General features: G+C 39.7%; 1 protein-coding gene across 2 annotated transcripts in view; it reads right to left on the bottom strand.

Annotated features, from left to right (window-relative positions):
• APBA1 (amyloid beta precursor protein binding family A member 1) overlaps positions 1-24,529 on the bottom strand; it is a 76,918-nt gene extending 52,389 nt beyond the window's left edge. For both annotated transcript variants that reach the window (XM_064641798.1, XM_064641799.1), the window contains exon 1: positions 24,374-24,529. The gene's annotated coding sequence lies outside the window, so the exon portion shown is untranslated. The remainder of the gene's footprint in view (positions 1-24,373) is intronic.

Genomic DNA, 24,529 nt, shown 5'->3' with positions numbered 1-24,529 from the left:
TAGCAATTATTTCTGAAGATCTTACAGGATGTATGAGTGAGGTTGTGTGAAAAAATCTGGGGGGCATGGAGCGGCAGCAGCTTCACCTTTCTCAAACTGCCATATCCAGCATGATCTGTTTTCCCCTAACAGTGTAGTATTAAACCAAATATAGAAAAGACTGCACCTGCTCTACAAACCTGATAGGCAAACACTGTGTTGCACTCCTACCAAGCTAAATCAAAATCATATTGACTTATAACAGGTTAAAATATTATTAAATAAAAATATATTAACAAATATGGAGTAATGTAAGAGTACAATTTTCTCCATTAAGATTAACAAAGCTGCAATGCTTAAGCAATTGCTATTAGAAACTTTGTGCCACTGCTTCAACTTTGTAGTATTTTGATTATTTTTGTACTGAGGCAGAAACAGATGCTCCAGGAACACAGCTAGAAATTCTGGATTTCTATCTAATTGCTTCCTGAAAGTCACAGAAAAATCTCTCCTTTAGTGCACATAGCATGACATAAAAACTCATCAAGCTACTAGACTGCAGTGAAAATTAATCAGTACTTATTTGTAGTGAGTTCTGAAAGTGAAAAGGACAATTTGCATCAGCAAGGAGCCCTAAAACAACACAGCAATGGCAACAGGAAATACAGTGGGTAGAGACAATTTTTGTGAAATACAATTTCTATAAGCATGGGGAACAGTTATGCCCTATTTCCTTCATCTATTTTATTTTTGTAGCAGGGACAAAAATAGAGCTTAAAACAAGGCCAGTCTTCTTAAAACATTCAGTTTATAAATACAGAAACGATGTCATCGTGAACCAAATCTCCTGAAGATAATCATCTGGGAAAATATATGAGAAATGTGTACTTGGTACAAAAACATATGCAACATCACTAATTAAATAAAACACATCTCTCAAGCCTGTTAGTTATATTTGATGTGGGGTTTTCATTTCAAGTTAAATCAGGCATTGTGCAGCAGACTGAGATTTAAGTAGGTATAAACACGGATTATGAATTTAACTATAAAATGTATTATCAAATTCTCTCCACAACCTGACAGAAACACAGGAAGCTAGGAATAGAATTAATCCACTGTCTTTAAATTAAACTGGATAGCACTTGAAATCAGGTATGTTTATAAGATACTGAAGAGCAGTCACAAACAGAGTAAATTGAGTAACTCTTTGCGATGCAAGATCATAATGTCCTCTAAGTATTAAATAGTTGGTGGCAAGCTGAACAGTACATCTCTTTGTTTGAAATTGATGCTAAATTTTTCAGCTGAAGTATTTCAGAAAAAACTCTCATATGTTTAGGACTACTTGTGCAGTCTTGCTGAATCGAATGGGCATCAGGAAGAGGTCAGATTCCTTGTAAATGTTTCTACACATCAGAGAAAGCACTTCTAAGAGCAGAGAGCAATCTAGCAGTTTCACAGCACAGCAATTCTGCTCCCACTGCAGAGCAGACCTAGATTCTTTTCAGAAGGCTCACAGACCAAAACATAGACTGATCCCCTTAATTCATATATGTTGCCTATTATTCTTGAAACCACTTTGCAGGAAAACAAGCAGTGGTTGCAGTGAGAACTCCAGGAATGGCCACAGGCTTTGTCATCTGCTACAAAATATTTTACATCCCAGTTCTTTTTCCTTCAAAAAATTGCTTGAAAAAGTAACTTGAAAATGGCAAACCCTCCTTCTTTTAGAATTCAATAATGGCATTTTATTAAGTCCACTCAACTCATAAACAATGCCACCTTACAACTCATTAAAAAAGACTGCATACTTTTTGAGACATATGATTAAAAAAACCCTATCATCTCACAGACACTGGCCTCAAAATAATGGCTAAATTCAACTTTGTTGAACTTTATTAGGGATTAAAGTTACCTGCTGTAAGCAATTTATTTTCTAATTCCACAGACAGTCAAGGAGACAAGCTTCTAGGAGGGTTTGTTCCTGGGAAAAAGGATCAGATCTTTCCCTTCAAACAGTAATTGCAGGTATCAGTCCTAGCTTCTCAGCAAGCCATGTAATCCCAAGAGATTGGACTTCAGTTGAACTGTAACATGCAGCATCCAAGTTGGCTTACTGAAATATAAAGTGCTATCTCATAAGGCAAAATCGTGTACAGGCCTCAGTGATGGCATATGACTATTCAAAGTACAAACCAAAGGCTTTGTGCAAACATTTGCCCTCTCAGCACACAGCCCCAGATCTAAATGCACATGGAGATATGAAAAGCAATTATATTTTAACTATTTAGGATCAAAAGTTGCTAGTGCAAGGGAGCATGACCACAGTGTACAGACAACCATGCTGTATGGAAAAACTTAAAATCCATTTCACATTTCTCAAATGCAGATTAGTGACAAAATAACCTCTATCTGCAAACTCCCCAATGACATCAGCCACGCAAGTGGACCCTGCAGCCCATGCTACAAACAAGCAAATCTCCATGTTTGCACAGAAGGATCTGCTCTTGTAGTCCTCCCTTTGATCCAGGAGTCCAGCATGCCATGAACCTTACATTGCACATCACCTAGCTCTACACAAGACAAACGCCCTGGAAAAAACAAATTCTATTTTTTTTTCAGCTAATTTTAAGCATACCCCGTACCATACTTTTCAGAGGTGTCCTGGGAAGACTGAAAAGGTACTTTAATACCAGAGGTTTAGTCTGAAATATTTTTAATGTGAAGCGGATTGAATACAGCACTGTAAAAAAATGCTGTCAAAGTTCCTTGTTTTCTCCTCTATGGCTCTCATTTCAGAAATAATACACTGAGGACTGTTTTTCTGAATGCAAGTGTGGTTTTGCCATTCTGTTCTAAATTTTATGTACAAATTCAGCATTGATCAAAAACTACCAAGGGATCAAAGCTGAAATTTCACAGAGGTTACTAGGCACAAAGAGAAGCACAGAATTTGCAGAAGAATTAATGAAATGTGAAAACCTATAAGGGAAAGATAATCAAGGTAAAGATACAACTTAGAGGAATGAAACATCTAATTGCATTGATTTTATTATTTAGACTGCTCGTTTTCTGCATATTGTAAAATACTTCTGACGCTCTCTAGACTAGAGCATCTTGAAATTTACTGCTCAAGAACTAGGCATCAGTTTTAAACGCTGTAAACACATCTTCATGGGCCAAAAGGGCACTAAATACACTCCACTACATTTTAGTCAAAGGGAAATAGCTACATTCAATACTGAAGGCTTTATCACTGTGAGGCCCAATATTGCTTCTGTTATGAGCTTCCAGGAACCAAGATCAGAATTCAAGCCGCAAACCAAACAAAGACACAACCAAAAGGCCTCATTCAGACCTCAGTTGGAATCTCAGAGCCAAAACCACAGAGGCTCAGAGTCAATGCACAAGGACGCATCTAGGACAAGCTTTCTAGATCCATACAAGAAGAGTCTAGGAGAGCCTAACGTGATCTTAAAATACAAACCTCAGAAATTGGAATGTGAAAAAACCCAACCTTCTTAAATCAAAGGATGATGCTGGTAAAAGAACAAATAGGCATAACTAAAATCTAGACAAGAAATAACAAGTAGGTTCTGCAGCAGCTTTCAAATAGAAAAATGGAAGCAACAAAAAACCTTCAACACTAGTTGTTCTTAAAACAATCTAAGGATTACCTGATATATCAGAAACTGGTGAAAATACATCAAACTGCTGTAGTATGGTGTCTTTTGAAAGGGGGCTTCTGACTGATGAAGTTCTTGAAATGCTACAAGGTTGAGAAAGCATCATAACACACTCACTCTGATTTTACACTTTTTTCTAAGCCTTCATGCCTAGAAAGAGGACACTTGGATAATGGACTTTACTATGACTGCAAAATACTCATGGAGGTTTTTTAAAATCAATGTGTTTTTGTTAAGATTTCTGCAGAAATGCTACAGTAATGCAGTGTAGCTGTACATACCTTACACTTAAAAGATCAGCATTTAGCTGATCAATGTTTTCACAACATGCAACCTAGTCCTCCATTAATAAAAGGCATATCACAAATCTGCTTTTCAGACATTACATCACACAACAGCTATGGCACTGCTGCAGGCAAAACAGTCTTGACTCAGGGAACTTTACTTCATTTCACTTATTGCCAGTTATCATGATCTTAGGATTACTGATTTAGTTATTGAGAAAAAAACAATTAAACACTTAAGGAAACACTTTTTCTTCCCTTTCCCAGTCCCAACTTCTCTTGTTTTTATCACTTTACACTTAGCCCCTCCCAGTTCCTACAGTCAAGCAACAGGCAATGCAGGAGGTTGGAGCCAGTGTTGTATGGTTTCTTTCTGCTGCTCCTTGTTTCCTACTTGTCTTGCTATACTGCTGCTTGATTCTAATTCATTTCCTCCACTCCAGCTTGAATCCCTCCATTAGCTGTAGTCTGTCAAGGGCGTCTCTGTCCTGGTGCAGGTCCTCTAAAACCTGTGATCTCTTAGAGCAACCTGCCCCACCCTGGGTTTACTGGGATTTGCAGTCCCTTGGGATTGACACTGGTACAGTGTGGGTCATGTTCATCCAACACTTCATCTCCAGCCATGTCTCTTCCCTCCCAGCAGCCACTCTTGCAAGTCTGAGCAGAAATGCCATGTGCTTCCTTGACTAGCTGAGGTTTTGGTGCACAAAAAGTTGGTTTTAGGAGTTTTGGACCTGTCTGAAAGTGGCTGCAATGGGTTTACATGGCAATGTTCTGGGGTAGCAGGGAGGCTGCAGTGTTAGCTTCCATGAGAAAATACCAAGGACTGTTCCATGCCACGTAACAGAGCAATTCATGACGAACTGTCTCCCATGGGAGACACCCTACGCTGGAAGAACAGTGTGAAGAAGAGGCAGCAGCAGACAGGAGATATTACAGATTAACCACAACATCCTCAGCCCCCTACCCTATTCCCCATCCCCCTGCACTGCACAGCATGGGCAGAAGATAGAGGAGTCATGAATGAAGGTAAGAAGTTGAGCCTGAGAAGAAGAGGATAGGGAAAAAGTGGTCTAATTTTGTTTCTGTGTCTTGCCATCCTATTCTATTTTACATTGGTAATAAACTGAATTAATTTTCCCCAGGTCAAGTCTGTTTTGCTCATGACAGTATTTGGTAAGTGATTTTCCTATTCTTTATCTCAACTCATGAGCTTTTTCATCTTATTCTCTCCCCCTGTCCCACTGAGGCAAGGAAATGCACCAGCAGCTGGACGGGCAGCTGGTAGCCAGCCACAGTCAAACCCACTACACTTGCACAGAGTAGTTACGGTCTCTGCAGAGCTGCTTTCCACCTCCTTTTGTCCAATCTTGTATGATTGTCAGGAGTTTAACAGTCTCTGCCACCACTGGAATGGGGCATAGCCTTTGTCCTTTCAAAATTTCATCAGGTCCCTGATTATTCATTCCTCCGAACAGCAGCCCTGCACTCCCAACATTTACTGGTTGTCCCAGTGTGGTGTCATTCTCCAAAATTTATGAGAGTGCCTTTTGCCTCTCCTCTGGGTCACTGAGAGAGATGTTGAACACAACATGATCTACCCCTGGTCAATCCATGCTGACTGCTCTTGATGACTGACTCCCTACCTCACATGTCCAAAAATGTGTTCCAACAGGACTCACTCCAACATTTTTCCTGGGACAGAAGTGAGGCTAAACAGAATGTATTTTCCATTACTGACTTTTTCGTTTGAAGATGGGTGGAACATTTGCCTTTCTTTAGCTGAGGGGGACTTTTCCCAACTGATGTGATCTTAAAGAGATGAGAGAACAGCCATGCGAATCTTTCCAGATTAAGACTTCATTTCTGGAACGCAGGCAGTATAAATTACTTCTCTGTATTCGCTAACCACCCAAAATTAAAAAAAAAAATGGAAAACAGTTGTACTTGAACAAGAATAATTCCTGGTTGTTTATTTTTAGCACTCATTTACTTTGTGTTGATTTAACATATTATTGTTTTGCTTTTGCACTGTAAAAGAAACTTCATTCCAATTTGAAACACTCTCATAAATTTAACTATATCGTTTCATCTGAAAGCTCTAGAAACATCATACCACACCAGACAGCAAGGTGTGCCAAGGTACAATCTGGATGGAAATTCAACATACAGAAATGCTGAGATAAACTAATCATGTTACCCATTCATTTATACCAAGACCCTTGGTAATACTACAGTGTAAGAATCTGAGCAGAATGGATTTGTGTACTATATTAGTACCCAACATATTGCAGTTCAGTCCCCCTTTCTGTATAAGCAATTTCCATTTTTGCTCTCTCAGGCACACTGTTCTATTTGTGACATGAATCATATTATATTGCTGTTCTCAATTACTTAGAGATGGGACAGTATTTTGCACCAAACCAATCTCCTTCAAATTTCTTCATTTCCTCTGGGAACTATGTTGGACATTATCCCTAGTGCAGAACCACTCAGTAAGCAGAAAGAGTGAGCAGAGTCTATTTTAGAGACAAACACCCAGGAAAACTGAGCAACAGCAACATCAGCCTGCAGAACTGATTACTGCAGGCTTCAGTTGTGGCTTTGACATTACTGATTTGCAAACATCTACTCCCCTTTTAAATTGCACCATAGAACTTGCATTCAAAGGAAACAAGTAAACTGGCAGGAAAGAATCCATAATCTGAGCTCATAGTGTAAACGTGTTCTAATCCAATTCGTGCTCCACCATAAGTCAAAGCTTAGACTACCAGCCACACAGGATACGTGTCAGGTGAAAATACTTAACATGTATAGGCAAGTGCAGAGGCTTCAGCTTCTGACAGAGAGAGGATAAGCCAATCTGAGCTTTATGGGATTTCACATCTACTTGAAAAGCAAGAAAGCCAGACTTCTTCCACTCCACCTACATTATTTGTGTAAAAAGGGTGCTCAGATGCGTTACAATTTCTAACTAACATGCGAGACAGCTAGTGTTCAATATAGAATACAAATGGACAGGTTTAAACCACCAGAAAACAAGCAGTCATTACATTGTGTTTACAGCTCTCACTTAAAATCATGAACTGTAAACAGCCCCCCCTTTATAGATGCCTCCTGGGTATGTCATAAGATTTCAGCTCAGCATCTAAATTACATATTGGAAATCACTGGTTACAATTTTGACAAAGTCATCGGTATTTTTCCGAAGTCCAACATGGTTCTTATTTTGTCTGCTACAGATTACATACCAAATCTAATCAGTAAAAACAGAAAAATAATGGATGGAGTTAAAAACTACAAAAGTAGTCATAAAACTACATATATATATTTTATATATATATATATACACATACACAGACATATATATTATGTTGGAGGCACTTTTTCTGTGAACATTTGGGATTACTGCTTCATAAATTATAACAATTCTATTGCTCAGACAACTCAAAAGAAGCTCAAATCCCTGTGGCTTTCTATTCTCTGTCTTTTAAACCATCTTCTACTACAACAGAATTAATTCTAACACCTGAAGAAATCTGGATCAGATAACAAATAGAATCATATACAATATGCTGAGTTGGAAGGGACCCATTAGGATCACTGAGTCCAACTGCTGGCCCTGTGCAGGACATGTGCCTGAGAGCATCTTGAGCTCTGTCAGACTTGATGCTGTGACCACTTCTCTGGGGACCCTTGTTCCACTGCCCAACCACCCTCTGAGTGACAAATCTTTTCCTGACATTTAACCAAACCTCCCCTGACTCAGCTTCATGCCATTTCCTCAAATTCTGTCCCTGGTCATCACACAGAAGAGATCAGTGCCTGCCCCTCCTCCTCCCCTCATGAGGAAGCTGTAACTGCCATGAGGTCTCCCCTCAGTCTCCTCTTCTCTAGACTGAACACACCAAGTGACCTCAGACACTCCTCAAAAGGCTTCCCCTCCAGACCCTTCACCATCCCTACAGTCCTGCTTTGGATGCTCTCTAATGGCCTGATGTTTTTTTTTTATATTGCAATGCCCAAAACTGCCACAATATTCAAAGTGAGGTCATACCAGTGCAGAGCAGAGTGGGACAATCACATCCCTTGACTGGCTGGTGATGCTGTGCCTGATTCTCGCCAGGACACGGTTGGTCCTCATAATCTACACTGAGTCCAGAGCTACATAAGCAGTGGTTGTCCAATATACACAACTGCCCTGCCAACTGGTGACTGCTGAGTTCAGTTTGTCTTCTTTTCAGAGAAGAAAGTCAAGGCACTTCCCCATTATCTGATCAGCAGTTTCATTAAAAATGAATTGTTTTATTTATTTGTGAGGTCTCTTTTTCCACATTTGTCTAGAACTAATAAGCAAGGGTACTGTTGTGAGAAAAAAAGGAAAATAGCGGCTTTATAATACCAAGTTGGGGGGGAAGGGAAAAAGAGGTGGCTCCTTCTAGTGGCTTAATTTTACCTGCGTCTACAAAACCAATCAAACTGCAGTTCTTTGACAGCATCCCAAAAACTCTGCAATCACTAAGTCATATCTTGAGATGCCATCTGACATATCAATGTCCCTGTTCCTGAAGTCAGCACCAGTGACACTGATGACATTTCTGATATGTGTACTTATCCATTCTCAAAGGCCTCTAAGTATCCATGGTTACTTGGTCAGATTTGACTGTTTCAATATTCTTATGGTTGGTAAAGTTTTCCCAGTACCCCTGATTATCACACAGTTCTTTACCTCTTCTAAAGCAATGGAAACTACTCTCTTGAAGAGCTCACTCATTTGTAAAAAAAAATTGTTTGTGCAAATAAAAATATTACTATTAGCAGCATGACCTTTTATGAAAGATCACTGCAACTGCAAAATGACAAGTGCTGAAACTAAAAACAGCCAGGTAAGGATTCTAATAATCTCCTTCAATAATATTTTATTCAATTATAACTCAAGTCTCAGTGAGAAAGAAAAAAGTAGAAAAGGAGAAAGAAGTTGTCATGGTATGACATTTAGAGTACTGAGAATTATAAAGAAAAAAATTTTAAATCAAAACATTTAAAATCTATTTTTAGGTACACTAATACAAATTCTATACTTCATACAGCATCAACTCTTTAAAGACCCATGCAGAACCCAAACTAACACAAGTGTTCACCAGAGCCACAAGCAAGAACAAACTTATAAAATATAAACAATAAAACAATTATCTGTGTATGAGCAGTTTTGTGGAGAGGCAATAACATATGTGAAGTATACCTAATGTTTTTATACAAGTTGATATTACTCAAGCAAAAATGCACACATAATTAAAGCTTCATTAAAGATTTAAGATATTCTGTTGCTAATTGTCAATTGCTGTTTATCAAAAAGAAAACAAAGAGCCACTCAAGCTTGTAAGACTTATAACCTATGAATAACATTACACTGGGAAAAAAACACACAATGACTAAACAGCCTGGAAGGTAGGCTCTTTTGGTAGGCTGATAATCCAAAACCAACTTCATTTCTCATCCTTAATTTTCTTAGCCACTCGCCAATTTTAAATTTATTTTGTAAGAGTCCCAAAGACAATGGATTTTCTTAAATCTTCACTGGCAGTCCCAGTTGATCATCCCAACAGGGGAAGGGTGAGAAGTCCAGCAACCGCTGGCAGCCCAATCCACATGGATGCCCAGGCCAGCAGCTCAGCAGCTCTTTAGCCTGATGCTCTCCTCACCCTCTTCTGTTGCTTGACCAGCTTCCTGGCTTTCTTGGAAGATGTGTAGTAAGGATACAGGGAGTGGGACAAGAAAGCAATAGAGCAGTATAAGAACAGTAGACTTAAGAAATCCTTATTAATCTTCTGAAAATCAGGTTCCATATGTCTTTGTGAGTTTTCTTCTCCAAAGCCCTGGGAGAATCACAGTCCCATGGCTGTCTTTAATGCATTACACAGATCTCCAATGCCAGACTCTTCATTTCACCAGTCCTGGCTTTGGACCAGATACATCTCCCAGATCCTCTCATGGAAAATCTTAGTGCAGCAGCACTTTCAAGTCTCTGCTTAAAATCTTGTACTCACCTGTCACTTACAGAGTGGCCCTGATGCCAATCAGAAGCCCTGTGCATCCCTGTGGCATCTCCTATGGGAAAGGCCACAAGGAAGACACATTCAAGAATCACCCAAGGGTTCTGCATGGGACATGCACAAGACATAGAAGGGTCATTCGTTCTCTGATGGGGAAAGGTGGAAAGGAATGTGCCCATTCCCTGAGAAAAGCTGGACTAGCCACTCTTATGTCAGGTTTCCCAAACTCACCTTCAATCATCTCCAAACACAAACTAACTGTATTGTGAAAGTGAGTAGTCCAGACAGTCTGCTGCTTTGAATTACATGGGATACTGAAAACGTTTTAAATTTCAAAACACCTGAGGCAGACACAGTTCTACACTGGTATGGCAGGGATCAGAAGGCACCCCACCTTCTCCTGCCAGGTGCTGAGCTGGGGCAGAGGAGAAGGTACTCCACATGGTTACAAGTCATACATAAGAAGATACTTGGTTTGCCTGTTGTAACCTTATCAACTGCAGGTTTATTTAATGATATTCTATACAAATGTACCAACATCATACTACCCAAAAGTTCAGCTGTGTACAGAATTCAGCTACTTAGCAATCACTTCTTTGACAAATGATGTTCCTGCTTGGCTTTACTCCAGGACTGATATCTTCTAAATTTTACAACCTGCTATTGAAATTTTCTGAGCCATGACAGAAAGCAAAAGATAAAGTATGGGAATAACTGCACGTGAGCATGTCTCAAATACAGAAATGCAGTTGTATCAATTCCTTGAAAGATCATTATCCCATCCACCTATTACTTTCCAGGAGAAGTTAAAAAGATAGCCAGCAAATAAGGCTAAATGGTGTCTCTTCCATCCCCAAAGCACACGTAGGACTTCATTACTGGTTTTTGTATTGGGACATGACTAGTTTTGCTAGAAGCAGACCAGTGAGACCTGCTACATCAAAAAAAAAATCTTTGAGACTTTCAGAGAGTTTTATTTTCTACTTTTTCAATATCTAAGGATTTGCAATCCTGGGATCCCCAGGAAGAAAATCCCACTCAGGTAAGATATAGTTAAGCTCAGAAAGCTCGCTGTTGATAATACCTTTCACTCTTACTAATTTCCACTTCAGAGATTTTGTATGTTGAGGCTCAAAAGCATAGCCTCAGCTGTTATCCAAGGTTTCCACAACGCCACACTCAGCTAGCCTATTCATTGCTCAGAAAATATCTTTACAGGGCTTTACCAGAAGCTATTCTAGAGTAAGCAGTTAGTAAACAGAAGGATGCAATTTAATAACTACTATCAAAATAAACTAAGTGCTACTTTAAATAAAAAAGGTCATCTCCCACACAGAGAGGATTATCAATTCATTACATCTACCCTTCCTCCCTCAACACTGAAGCAGCAATGTACCTCCATTGATGTCTTTATTGCTCTACATAGAAAGAAACAAAGAAAAGGTATTTTCAAGGTATTTGTAGCACTTCTTATATAATACACATTCAAGCTAAACCTTTGTACAAGCTTCAGTGAATTTAATATAAAGTCACGGAAGACTGCAAAATCCCTTAATAACAGACCCAAGGCATCAGGCGGTAGTTGTTTAATTACATGTTTTGTATTTACTGAAAAGACAAAGCTAATGTTAATAGTACATTCCCTGAAGTCACACACTCTGCACCTGACCTACCCTACCATTCCAGCACTCTCACAGTGACTTCTGATCTGAGATGCATACAGCAACTTATTACCAGATTTAGAACCAAAACCAGAAGTTGACTGTTATCTGGCAGATTTTCTGGTATGCCTTCAAACTCCTCAAACCACTCACACAGCACAGTAGAAGTACAGCAGCCATAAGGCACAACTGACAGGCACGACACCAGTAGAGCAGGTAATTTCTCTGTTTCACTGATCAGGCTTCAAGACCAGAAGCCACGGCTGCACACTCTGTTGGGTCACCTCACCAGAGTGAGCGACTCACATGCAGCACATGGCTACGGGAACCACAGTACCTTCTTCATGCTATTTCACCATTGTTCCAATTTTAAAGATCTGGAAAGGTCTATCAAATTAATGGATTTCATACAGCTTTCAAAAGCATGAATACCCTCAGGGGTGCAGTGGCATTGTTGGAACCTCCTGTGGGGAAGAAAGAAGAAATGTTCTGAAATAGCTCAAGGCATCTTGCAATCATAATATCCACTTCATCATTTCATAAAAAAAGGTTTGTGTACAAACACACAGCACCTTCTTTTGGTAGGCAGCTGTGGCAGTTAAAGACACCTGAGCTAGAAATGACACTTTCTGGAAGGAAAATCTAACAATCAGGACCCGAAAGAGTTTTTGTTGATCTATATTTACTACCAAATCCCATTAATAACTTTCCAAACATATTCCCTAGCAGTGTTTCTGCTAATCCAGCATTACTATTACAGTTTCTCCCAACAATTATAATTATTTTTTTCAATACCTTTAACTCTGAAACATCCATCTCTGTTCTACCACTTTCAAAAAAATTAACTAACTCCCTTTAACTAACCCCCCCCTGTTTCATTGAGGGTACTTGCACAATTTTACTATTTTTGTCTTAATCTCTTTTTACCCAGCATCTGATTGCACTCCCTCTGTCACTCACTGTGCATCTATCTGATCCTTATAAGTGAAAGTTGATCTTTCTACAGGTCTTACTTTATGTGTATTTTTGATGGAAGAAGAGCAAGTAGCACAAAATGTAGTAGTTAATGTTTGGAACTATATCAAAGATAGACCCGTTGCTACAGGGCGCACTTTTGGAAGCATTCTGATCAATTGCAAAGGAATAAAAAAAGTTGCTACAAAGCATGACCATATGCAATTACACTATGATCACCTGATTCTCCTTTGCAAGATCAAACACATAACATACATTCTCAGCCTTTACCATATTCTGCTCAACTTGAAGTGTTAACCTAAAGAAGTCGGCCACTGAAAGAGTCACGAAATGCTGCTTCAAGGGCAAAACTAAAGAGCAAAATGATTTACCACACCACCAAATTGTCGTTCTCATTGCAAAAAACCAACATCAGAAAACTACATCTGGTGACAAGCAAAAGAAGAAAAGAAAAGCTGCTTAAATCAGTTTCAAGGATGAATTCATCCTGGATTGTGAAAAGCAGTTATGTCAAAATCCCTCTGAAAGAGATTGTTCAAGGTGAGGATTGCTCCCTACAGTATTGTTGAAGCTCTTGCATCACTGAGTATTCACTTCTCCAAAAATGTATCTTCCCTCACTCCCTGGGAGACTATTTCACATTCTCGCAGACATCAGTATGGAGATGTTTTTTCCAATGTTTAGTTCTTTTTGTATCTCACTGTATCATTCACAGTTAAGTCCTCCTTACCATACATAGCTTTGTTTCTTATTGCTTCTACCAGAGCTTTTTTGGTTAGGAGGTAAGATTATTACCCTTTATTAACAAAAGGGAGATAACATTTCAGTCCTGTCCAATTATTAAGAATCTTTCCTACGCTGTTAACATCCTTCTGTTATTTTTTAAGACAAACAACTCAAGCTGTAAGGGACACACAACTCAGGCAGAGATCAGGCAGGTAAGTTCTTTCAAAGCAAAGAACTTCAGAAGCAAGTTATGCTCCAACACTGGAAACATGCTATCAAGATTCTAACATTACCCTTAACTCAGTTCTTGTACTCCTTGTTATTTCTCTTCAACAGGTAAAAAATTTGCAGAGTGAAATCTTTTCCTCACAAGAGACATTAACAACCATTGACCTTGGACTCCTGTCATGCCTCAGCTCAAAGAGTTGAACCAAAAAAAAAAAAAAATTCTTTTTTTGACAGCATAAGGTTTACCATGTAAAATGGAGAAAGAAAGAATCCAGGAATGCATTTGTTCCTAATGAATTGATGAAACCACGCAAACACTCACATAAAGCAGTGTACAATCACAGCAGCAGCAACAGCATAACTTCATTTGCTAACTGAAGACTACAGAAGTGCCATGTACTTCATAGGCAGACAATAACAACAGAAACTGTGTAGATGTCTCTCACAACAAGGCCTTCAATTTGTGTAGTTCACTGAGTACCTCTATTGGCATAGCAGAAGAAAATCAGATGCCATCTTATTTATATACATATATAGATACCATCCCAACAATATATTCAGCATTAATAAAAAGAAACAAATGTAAAAAGAAACAAATGTAAAATTGAGAAAAAGCTCTTTGACCATAAATTCACAAGGCAAACTTTCCCTGACTCTGAAGGATCAGTTATGCAGAGTAGTCACCACCCACTGCTGAGTCTTCAGCATTAAGAGACAATAATTTATTAATTTATTGGAGCCAGTAGGCCACTGGCTCCAAACTGTAGACTGTGAAACTGTTTCTGTGTTCACAATGGTCATATATCTGACAATTTTTAATTTCTAAGGTACTCCCAATAACTCAGTCTATGACCGTCCAATAATTTTCAAGACTTGAAGCTGGGGATTTTTCTGAAAAATACGTTTTTATGTTAAAAGTACACCCAGACACAAAGTTATTCAATTCTGTCCCTGTGTGTCTAACACAGGTTCAGCAGATCCTTTGCAAAGGCTGTTTTTCTAACCTTGATCCCCTGCAGATAAAAATCCATTATTACATCATATTACATCCATATTACATCATTGCTTTTTCTTGGGAAATACGTCACACATACTGGGAAGTCATGAATGGGGCTACATTAAGAGGCAGAAGAATAAGCCTCCTCAGGACAAAGAAACAAATAGAAAACATTATGATGTTACTTACAAACCAGATACAGATGGGAGGAAAGAGAAAAAAGATTATAAATCCCCACCACACACAACCCAAAGGCATTTAAAATACGAAGTACCCACAGCAAAACCTTCACATTGATAAACAGATACACACCAGATACAAAATAAAATGTGTGCATGAGATTACCTTCCACAAGCACCTTGTCATGAGTGCCTACACATGCAGGTGGAGCTGAAGCATGACAATGCTATGCCTTACAAGGAGAAATTCAATTTTTACATGCTACACTTAGGGACAGGAAAAATAAAATTATAACTAGCATACAGGAAGGTTTCCCCTGAGGTACCTGGGCTGAGACTGAAGAATCTGTGATCGTAAAGATAATCCTGGAAACAAAAAGAAAAGCAGTGCTACTGCCCTGAGTCCCCAGACTAAAACTGGCAACAATACCACGCCCATCTCATAAAATGCATATTGAAATTGGTATATTTTCACTCCATGTTTGCTTCTGACACTCAATTGCCTCCTCATAACTGAACATGTCAAAAATCTCATCAGTTCTGTGTCAGTGCTTACTTATTAAGCCATAAACATCAGCAAGAACAGACTTGGGAGCCACCACAAAAGAATTCAGAAACTACTGCCTATGAGGAAAGCCTATCACAGCTGATGAGCAACAGAACAAAAGACTAAACTTCTGAAGCTTTAGTCTCTCTAGTCAGCAGAAAATAGTTACCAGAATTATATCCCTGTTGATCCATACATTTTCTGTTTAGACAGGACTGCAGCCAGAAGATTTGTGCTTTGGATAATCAAAGCACAGTGGAAATCTTTCAGGGAATTTCTTCCCCATGATAAAAAATGTTCTGATTTCATGAATGTTGTTCTTAAACAGTCATTGGATCACCAAGTGTCTTCAAAAGATTCAGTTAACAAACAAATGCGCAAGAATAAACAGACTTCAGAAATTATAGCAGTCTGAATACGTAATTCAAGTACAAAGGCAGGTTCTTTTTATATTATATGTTATGTCCTTGTTAGATATTGCAAGTAACAACCCACTATCAGGCTATGTCATCAAAATGTACCAGATGGATGCTCCAGTTACACAAATCTCTTCCCTTCCTCACTACTCTCCTTCAAATAGGATGTAACACTTAAAGACCAGTGACAGGCACCAGCATGGAAAGCTTTATGTTGATAATTACTTAAGTGTAATCACTGCACCAAGTACTTTAGCCAAAAATAATGTTAAAATCTGGTCTTGAACTTGAAACCATTTACAAAGCTGTACTGCCACAGTGCTTGCAAGGCTTCAGGAAGTTTGACCAGGGTGAACACAGTACTATGCACAACTGAAAGTCTCAGGCAAGTTCAATTTTTTTGCTAAATAATCCAGTCCTGCCACCAACCTCACACAAGCTCCCTTGACACTGCCATAAGAGATGACTCATATACCTTTTACCACTTTCAACATCCCAATTTGTCTTCTTAGAGAAAAAAATCAACTAGACTCCTCTCTTTCCCATACTCTCTGCATTATGCACACACATTTCCTGTTGAATGATGTTGCTGGACAGACCAACCCCTTCAGACTGACTTCAGAAGTATTTTAATTGACTGAAAAAATACCATCCTCTTCCTTGCATCACAAGAAGCTCTGAATTAGTCAACCCCACACTGTGAACTCCTTCACAGTAATTTCACAATCTGTTTTCAGGTGTAAAATTAGAGTACATATAGCTCAATGTTTCCAATGTCCAGTGGCCCTAAAATCACTGTTTTACACACTACCATTTAAAAATACAAGGCTACTGGGCTGGCAGCTGCAAAAGTCTTTCTTTCCAAAACAAATGAAGAAGTTCTGTTTTCAAATGAAAAAAGGAACTCTTACCTTACTCTCTGGATAACAGAATAGCACAAACAGCAGTATCTGGTGTACGTATATGAACTTGCACCACAGTGCCTCTAGATACCACTGGTTACAAGATCATAACATAGACTTTAACACTGCAGATCAAAATTGAGTTGTGAACTGCTCAGGTTTCAGTAGTTATATACTGGAAGGAAAAAAAAAAATTGAACTTCCAGTCATTAGCTTCATAGACAAAGAGGTTGAAGAAAAAGTATCTTCAATACAATATAAATTTGCACACCAGAAACATGACATATAAAAACTGCCTTTGCTTTACACACAAAAAGGTTGTTCACTTCCTTTTTAATTCCTATAGAATCACCAGAAGTCAATCAGTTTTTGAGAACTTAACAACCTTTTGGCAAACTGACTGTATGAATGCTAACTGTATAAAAGCTACAACTGTGCTTTTAGTATTTACTTTTCATGCTTTCCTTGAGACAAAAATTTTGTTCAAGAGGCTGGGTTATCACAGCTCCTAAAAGAGAAATAACCAATCAGTAGCTAATTAGAAATATTAGTTCTTTTTAATAATATATTGTATTTTAATCCTAAACATGTTTCAATATATCGTAAAGTATTAGGTATGTGTAACTCCTAAAATATAAACATGTTCTATGTAGCCTTTAAATTTGCATTCAAAAGCAGCTTGACCTAAGCTGAAATAACAACATTCAGTCTTTACAGTTTTTGTAGGTAGAGAAATGGAAAAATATGTGGGGGTGTTCTACATCCACACTCAATTTTAATTGCAGCTAAAATTGCTGATTCCAAAACCAAGTGTGGGCCAAAGGGTGCCACACTTAAAATACAACCCACTAAAACCGCCTGACTTGGATAAGACTTTAAACTAGGGCTAAGCAGTCAGATGTTGAGCAGGGATGTTGAAGGTAATGCAGAGCCATATTATGAAGTATGGCGCTGTGGCGCTGTCCCCTTGGACCGATGCCTAACCCCTTGCTAAGAAGGCATCAAGCTTGGACATCTCTTCCCATGTGCCTTGCAGCCCTAGTGTGATCCTGCATGAAGAACCTTTGAGGGACTTTGGGATTTTCTCACTGTTATGAAATAAAAATAAAATGTCAAAATCTGAATGATGTTGTGGCAATCTCATAAGTGGATTACATTAATCGTTTATCAGCAAGGGATAATAATTCTTGAGCAAAAGCAGAACCCTGAGTTCATCCTTATTCATCACCCTGAGACCAAAAAAGTCCTGCATGAGGAAGCTTTCAAGGACTCCGGAATTTTCTCATTGTTATGAAATAAAATTAAGATGCCAAAGTCTGAATGAGGTCATGGGAATCTTCTAAGTGGATTACATTCATCATTTACCAGCAAGAGATGATAATTCTTGAGTGAAAGTAGAACCATAAGTTCATCCTTATTTATCACCCTGAGATAAAAGGAATAATAGCTCTGAATATCAGAAATACACATGAAGTTTTTGGAAAGGTTATGTAAAATGTCCACTGAAAATGCAACGGAATTACAAAGCTATAGACTGGTTTTGCACTGACTCTTTAACTTAATAAAAATTTCTGTCAGCTCACCGCAGTGATAACTGGGAGAGATTTTCTCATTAAGCTAAAGCTAACTGCACTGCACATAGGAATATAGGAATGCTGCTTAATGATTCTTTCATTTCTTAAAAATAGTGCTCTAATTTTGAAACCATTGCAACATAACTTAACAGAAAAAAAAGTTTTTAAATTCCTGGGCAATAATTTCTTCCATCTTGACCACCTTAAAAATCCAATTACCAAAAATTAAAATTATCGGGTCCTGAATGAGCTAATACAGCAAATACACCTGCACTTCAGTCCTTTCCTGGGGGGAGGGCAATGGTAAGATGGACTTAAAAACCATCAGGAGGAGATCACCATTTCCCTCACACAGTACATGCTCTTCACTCCAACACTCCCATCACCCCAACGCCAGCAGCAAAGCAAGCAGCTTTCTGCAGCTGGTTTGCCCAGCAGCGGATAAGGAGGGCAGGTCAGAGGAAGGTTTGCCTTCAGCAGCCGTGTCCATCCCACTGGCATGGTAGGTAAAACCTTCTGTGTGCGTTGGCATTTTACACCCACAAGGGACACAGCATTTCAGATTCAGAGCTTCATGCCTTGGTTCAGCCAAGAGCTACAAACACGGCATAAGCAGCCCTTGTCTTAGTCACCTGATTGAAGCAGAGCTTAGATCAGATGGCATCCAGGGATCCTTTCCAACTCAAGTTACTCTGTCATCATAAAAAAGCTGGTGTGAGAAAGCTGTTAAGAAAAGAGAAGGAAAAACACCTCAGCTCCCCACACACATCATACAAAATGTAACAATTTCCTCTTCCAACAGTGAAGGCATTACCCACCCTGGTGGGCAGACCTACTGGTTTTCCAGGTTCTTTGGATTTGAAGAGTGTTAGTTAAAGCATTCTGCTAATATCAGCCTGGGAAAGTCCTAGAGAAAGAGCTTTTACCCTGTGCTTCCTCACCCAGCTTTGGTGGGAGCTTTTTCAGATATTACTCTTAGTTGTCCTTTTAAAACTGTTTTTCCTAATTTAAATTTATTTAGTTTAAGGTTTTATATTTGAGATTTCCAAAGCACCAAGATTTCAAACATGATCAAAGTCCCATCAGAACAGACACTACATAAATTCATGGTAACAGTAACACTTTTGTCAAGAACTGCAACTCACTTATCAGAATAAATAAAAAAAAAAATTTAAAATCCACAAATAAAACTTAATCATATGTTAGGATACATATTCATGTATGTTTTAAATCTTCCATTATGTTTTTATTTTTTCCTCCTCCTTTTGTTTAAAAGAACCCTTCTTTTACCCAGTCTATAAGTTCTTGCCCTCCCAAATACCCAACAAGTTTTGAGCAAAATATGTTCCTTAAAAAAAAAAAATTCTGAATGACCACCACAAGAGGAATGATCAGAACCTTACGTACAAAAGTGAAAACACTTGCAGAGAAATAAAATTATTTAACAAAATCAATATAGGCACCAAACCTGTATCTCCTAGATACTGAACCAATACCATAACCATATATATACAGAAAGACAGTTCTTCCCCTGATATACATCCCCAAAAAGGAAAAAATAAAGCAACAGTGAGTTAATGTTATATAGTTGCTCAAATGATCTTGGCCAAGATGTCTAAGTTTTGTAAACTCCATGGGACTGCTGTGCTGGTGTTTTTCTGACCTGCGCTCATCTTTTAGAGTTGAAAGTTTGAAAACTAAATTCAGTAGAGATACTCCTGATGCACAAAAAGGGTGCCACAGAGGAACAGAAGAGTTTAATTAGATGAAAAAAGAAATTACCACTAGAAGAATTCAGTCAAAATTCCATGGATGTGCTGCTCAGCTGTCCCATTAACTCAGACTTTTAATGAAGTCTCTCACTCCCTACACTCACATTTTTCTCAGATGGGTGACAAGGTGGTCATCTTCTAAAGGAAAGTAATTTTTACGGAAGTGCTCATGAGAAAGAAAGAACTAAATAATGCTTAACTGTTGGCTTATGAGCAAGATTTGAGGGAGCCAATAGATAGTCCAAGAACAGGTTTGGTTTTAATTGGCTAAACATCGGAGAACATCTCCTTTCACTAGGCAATGGGAAAAACAGAAGCTCCCAATGTGGTTTATCTCACCTAGGCTATTTATTGTTTTAAATACTACTAATACATTTCCCTCACCAGTTTCCTTGATGATGTACAAAACCCCACTGCTTATCCACAGACAGTTACCTACAGAGGCTTATTGGATGATGGAAACTTCTCCTGAAAAGTATTTGCAGTTAGACAGAAAACACCACAGGAAACACAATGGACCAGGTGAGATGCCACTTGCCTAGCAGCATCTCCATAGAAACAGATCTCCTTAGAAACAGAACTGCACTTCCATTCCTCCTCTCTTGTCAAGATGGACTGTCTCCAGCAGAAAGAGGTCTAGTGGACAAACATGCAGTTATGGTCCTAGAGTATCTTCAGCTAAGTCCTCTGTCATCCACATCTGTTGTGTACCCATTATGCTGCTCCTGGATTTATTTCTTCAGAATTAGGACAGGCATTATCATCATGTGCCTGTATACGTGAAAGCATCCAATAGAGATGTTTCCCTAGGCCCCTTCAGTAAAGCAATAAACACAAAGCCCTTTCAGAAGAACACCAATGCATGCAGCGGAAACAGCAAAATACTATCACACTGCTCTTAGTAGCTGATTTATCAAATCAATCATTACTGTGAAGCAAAACCAATAAATCTCTTTTTCAAAAACCTTTAACCTCGATGCAATATGTATTACAGGCCATCTATCAGAAATATATGAGCCTCAGCCGGTTGTGTGCTAGCTCTTTCATTAAGCAGGAATCTTCACCTTCTACGAAACCAGAAAAACACATTTAAAAATGCATTACTGGCACATTATGGCTTCACTTAAATCTATGGTAATAGGATCTCGTACAAATTTAAGCTTTAATTAATCAAGCTGCATTGCCTATAGATGACATGTATTAAACTACCTGAAACAGCTCTAATATCTTTTAATTATCTCTATCTTTAAGCATAAGAGAAAAGGTCTGATTCTCACAATCTCATGTAAATCCAGAGCAGCTATGATCAATAACAGACAACGCGCATGCCAAAGGAAAAAATGCTGAATCTGGTCTGAAGTATCTAGGCCATGAGATGCGAGCGAAAAGTTTTAGCCTTCTGCTTGATTTTTCCTTCATTTTGTCTATGTGAACACTATGAAGTTTATAATTTTTTTTTTTTAACATGAGCATTAGTTTTGGATATTAACCCTGAACTCACATACATGTTGCAATATCACAGAACCAACATGGTGTGTATTTTCCTAGTCATCTTTTCTGTATTTTGGATTAGTTTTTCCTGATTTTGTTTGCCATAAACAATACCACACACTGACACAACTTAAAGCCAAACAATTTAAAACCACTGCAAGAGGCTACCCACACTGGCCTGTTAAAAATACAAAACAAGCAGCTCAACAGGAGAGATTCCATTTCTTTGTAACCTCATGACTTTTATGCCAGCTCTAGTGCCATTAAGCACTGCTTATAAAAAGAAATGCTAACCACATTTCAAAGACACACATAATCCTCATATTGAAGGCTTCTTAAGCTAAAGAATGTAGGCATTGCATATGACTGTGGCTTAAAATGGTATAAAAGAAGTCAGAAGCCAACTCCTGGTCCAATTAAAACCCATTCAAATCTCATATGCAAAGAATTCAGGTTTCTGGTTAGGGTTGCTATTTAGATGACACAAACTTTAGCCTTAAAATTAGTAGTCCCTGAATTCAAAAGATTACGGAGTACTTACATCCATACAGAGCAAACAAAACGTTCAGATCACGATGTTCATACCTTCAAAAATCCACACCCACTGTCCCTGCCCCAAAAGATGATGGACTACAAGATTTTCACCTTTGGTATCCACCATGGCACCACATCCAGCATGACAAAATCTCTTCTAAAGCATTAGCTTCTATGTTTTAAATACATGAAGGCAGTTCTAACAAGTCATAAAAATGGGAATGCATTTATACTCTTCCAAACATGTAAGGAATTGAAAACTTATCATAAACAAAGGATTGAGAATTAAATTAACAGCTTAAGAAACTGTGAAAAGGATTTTATATTAAGTAATCAAAAAGGGATATACTAAAAAGCTTTGGCATTTCTCCCTCTTCACACACCAAAACTATCTTTTCTGTCTACCTAGATATATCAAATGCCCTTCACAGCATTCTTACATTTTGTAACTAGAGGTCTAATCTGTGATTACCTTTATTTTGATAGCCTTCCAAAAGGCTGGCTTTCCATCTGTTAAAACACAGCATAGTAGCCAGAAAATTTGCTATTTTAAGTAAGGATAATGCATTAGCATAAGATAAAAGTATCTTTCAAGCTACAATCAGAAATGTCCAAGAAAACTTAGACCAGTGAATTACATCATTCACAGTACACAGCCAAACTTGAGCCACCATTAATTTTGTAGAAATCTGTTTGGCCTAAAAGCTCATAGATATCTCAATCTCAGAAAGGCAAGATATCTTTCACTCAGGTTTACATTTCACTCATTGTACACCCACAACATCCACCCAAGGTACATTAAAACACTAAATGTACTGGTTTTGCAGTTTCCTGTGATGTTCCATTATCACTCACTGAACACTTCATTTTTCAGTACAAATATGCACAAATGCCCATAATTCAACAATAACTGTTTTCCTTCACTCCTGAACCGCACTTCTGGGCAGTCTTCCCTGCCCCTTCTCCCCACAGCATTCGAGAAAAAGGTAAGCATACACCTCACTTTTGGTTTGACAGCACACAGGAGAATAAACACATTCTATTTCACCATCAGTGTTCGGGAAGCACAGGCATCACATGCTTTTTTCTGACATGGGCTGCAAAGGCAGGTGCAGCTGGTCCAGATTTAACAGCAATGCAGCAGAACCTGGAGTACTGTGAGTGGGATATTTTGCAAGGGCAAGTTGGTCAGGACCCCATGGGCCATGGCTACAGAGCAGACACAAACCTGCAGCCACCTGGGTGTCCTCTTATCAGCTGGTGTAACACGACGCACGTCAAAGACAAGAAAAATGCTACATGGCTGATCTGCCCTACACCCACATTAGCTCACTCTTAATATATGCAGAGTCAGGCAAACACCTCTGGCTTCTAGTTCCTCAGCAGCTATGAAAACAGCCAGCCGTACAATGCACTCTCTAAAGCAAACTGCAATTCCACAGCCCAAAAATCTACAACAGGGGAAAGCAAAAAGGATGTTGCAGTTTTCCAGCCTAGGCCCATGGTTCCATCTCTCTTAAAAGGTAGGTTTATGACGGCAATAAAACAAGTCTTGGTAAATTGCTTCTCTTAACACTGATCCTTACAGAAGGCAGATGTAGCACATTCGGCTGCACCGACCACGACTGTGATTCAGGCAAGCATTGTTATCAATCTCCTTTTCCGGGAAGAAAAGATCAAGACGCCTTCCCTTCCCTGAAACCAGAACGTGATGGTAGCAGATGTCACCTCCCCCTCAGCCCAGGGATGGAGAGCACGCCCCACGGCGAGGATGGGGAGATCCAGGCCCCGCTAGCTTCCCTGCTGCAAATCGGGACGAGGCCAATTCCGGCAGCATCTCTCGGCGGAAAGGGATGCTGCGACCGTCCTGCTGCGACGGCGACCATCGATCGGCGGATGCAAAATCCCCACGCTCCCCCCTTCATTTATCCTTTATCTTTTCACCATAGAAAAGGTGCGGGGGGGGGGGGGAGGGGGGGAAGGGGGGTAACAGACTGAAAAAAAAAAAAAAAGCAAACCAGTGCATTGGGATACGCACATCCCACGTAAAATGATGGAACGGATAAAACGAGGGAGAGTACGCAATGCCCCGCCGGAGACTGGGATGGAGGCGCTCATGGCCGCGCTGGCGCCGCTCCCGCAGCCCGGGGCAGGTGCAGCGCTGCCCCGCTCGCCCGGGGATGCCGCACGCCCAGGCAGGGGACAGGGAACGCCGCAGCCCCGCAACCCCCGCCGCCGAGAGGGGCCGCCAGGCGGACAGGGCTGGGCACCCACCTCCGGGCCCGCTGCCTCCCCGGCACCCAGCGCCGCGGGAGAGACACGGCCGGACCCGCTCCCGGACCCCCCTCCCGGCCGCGAACCCTCCGCACCTGGAGCGGGTCCGCGCCGCCTCCTCAGCAGGCAGGGCGGCTCCGGTGGGGGCGGCCGCGCAGCGCAGGGCGGAAAGCCCGGCAGCCGGCCGCTCCTCCCGCGGCCACCATCTTCCTCCTCCTCCTCCTCCTCCGGCCGCCGCCGCCAGCACCGCC

This window comes from Pseudopipra pipra, chromosome Z (assembly GCF_036250125.1).
Source record: "Pseudopipra pipra isolate bDixPip1 chromosome Z, bDixPip1.hap1, whole genome shotgun sequence".
NCBI classification, from domain to species: Eukaryota; Metazoa; Chordata; class Aves; order Passeriformes; family Pipridae; genus Pseudopipra; species Pseudopipra pipra.
This window is presented reverse-complemented; position numbering and strand designations above follow the sequence as displayed.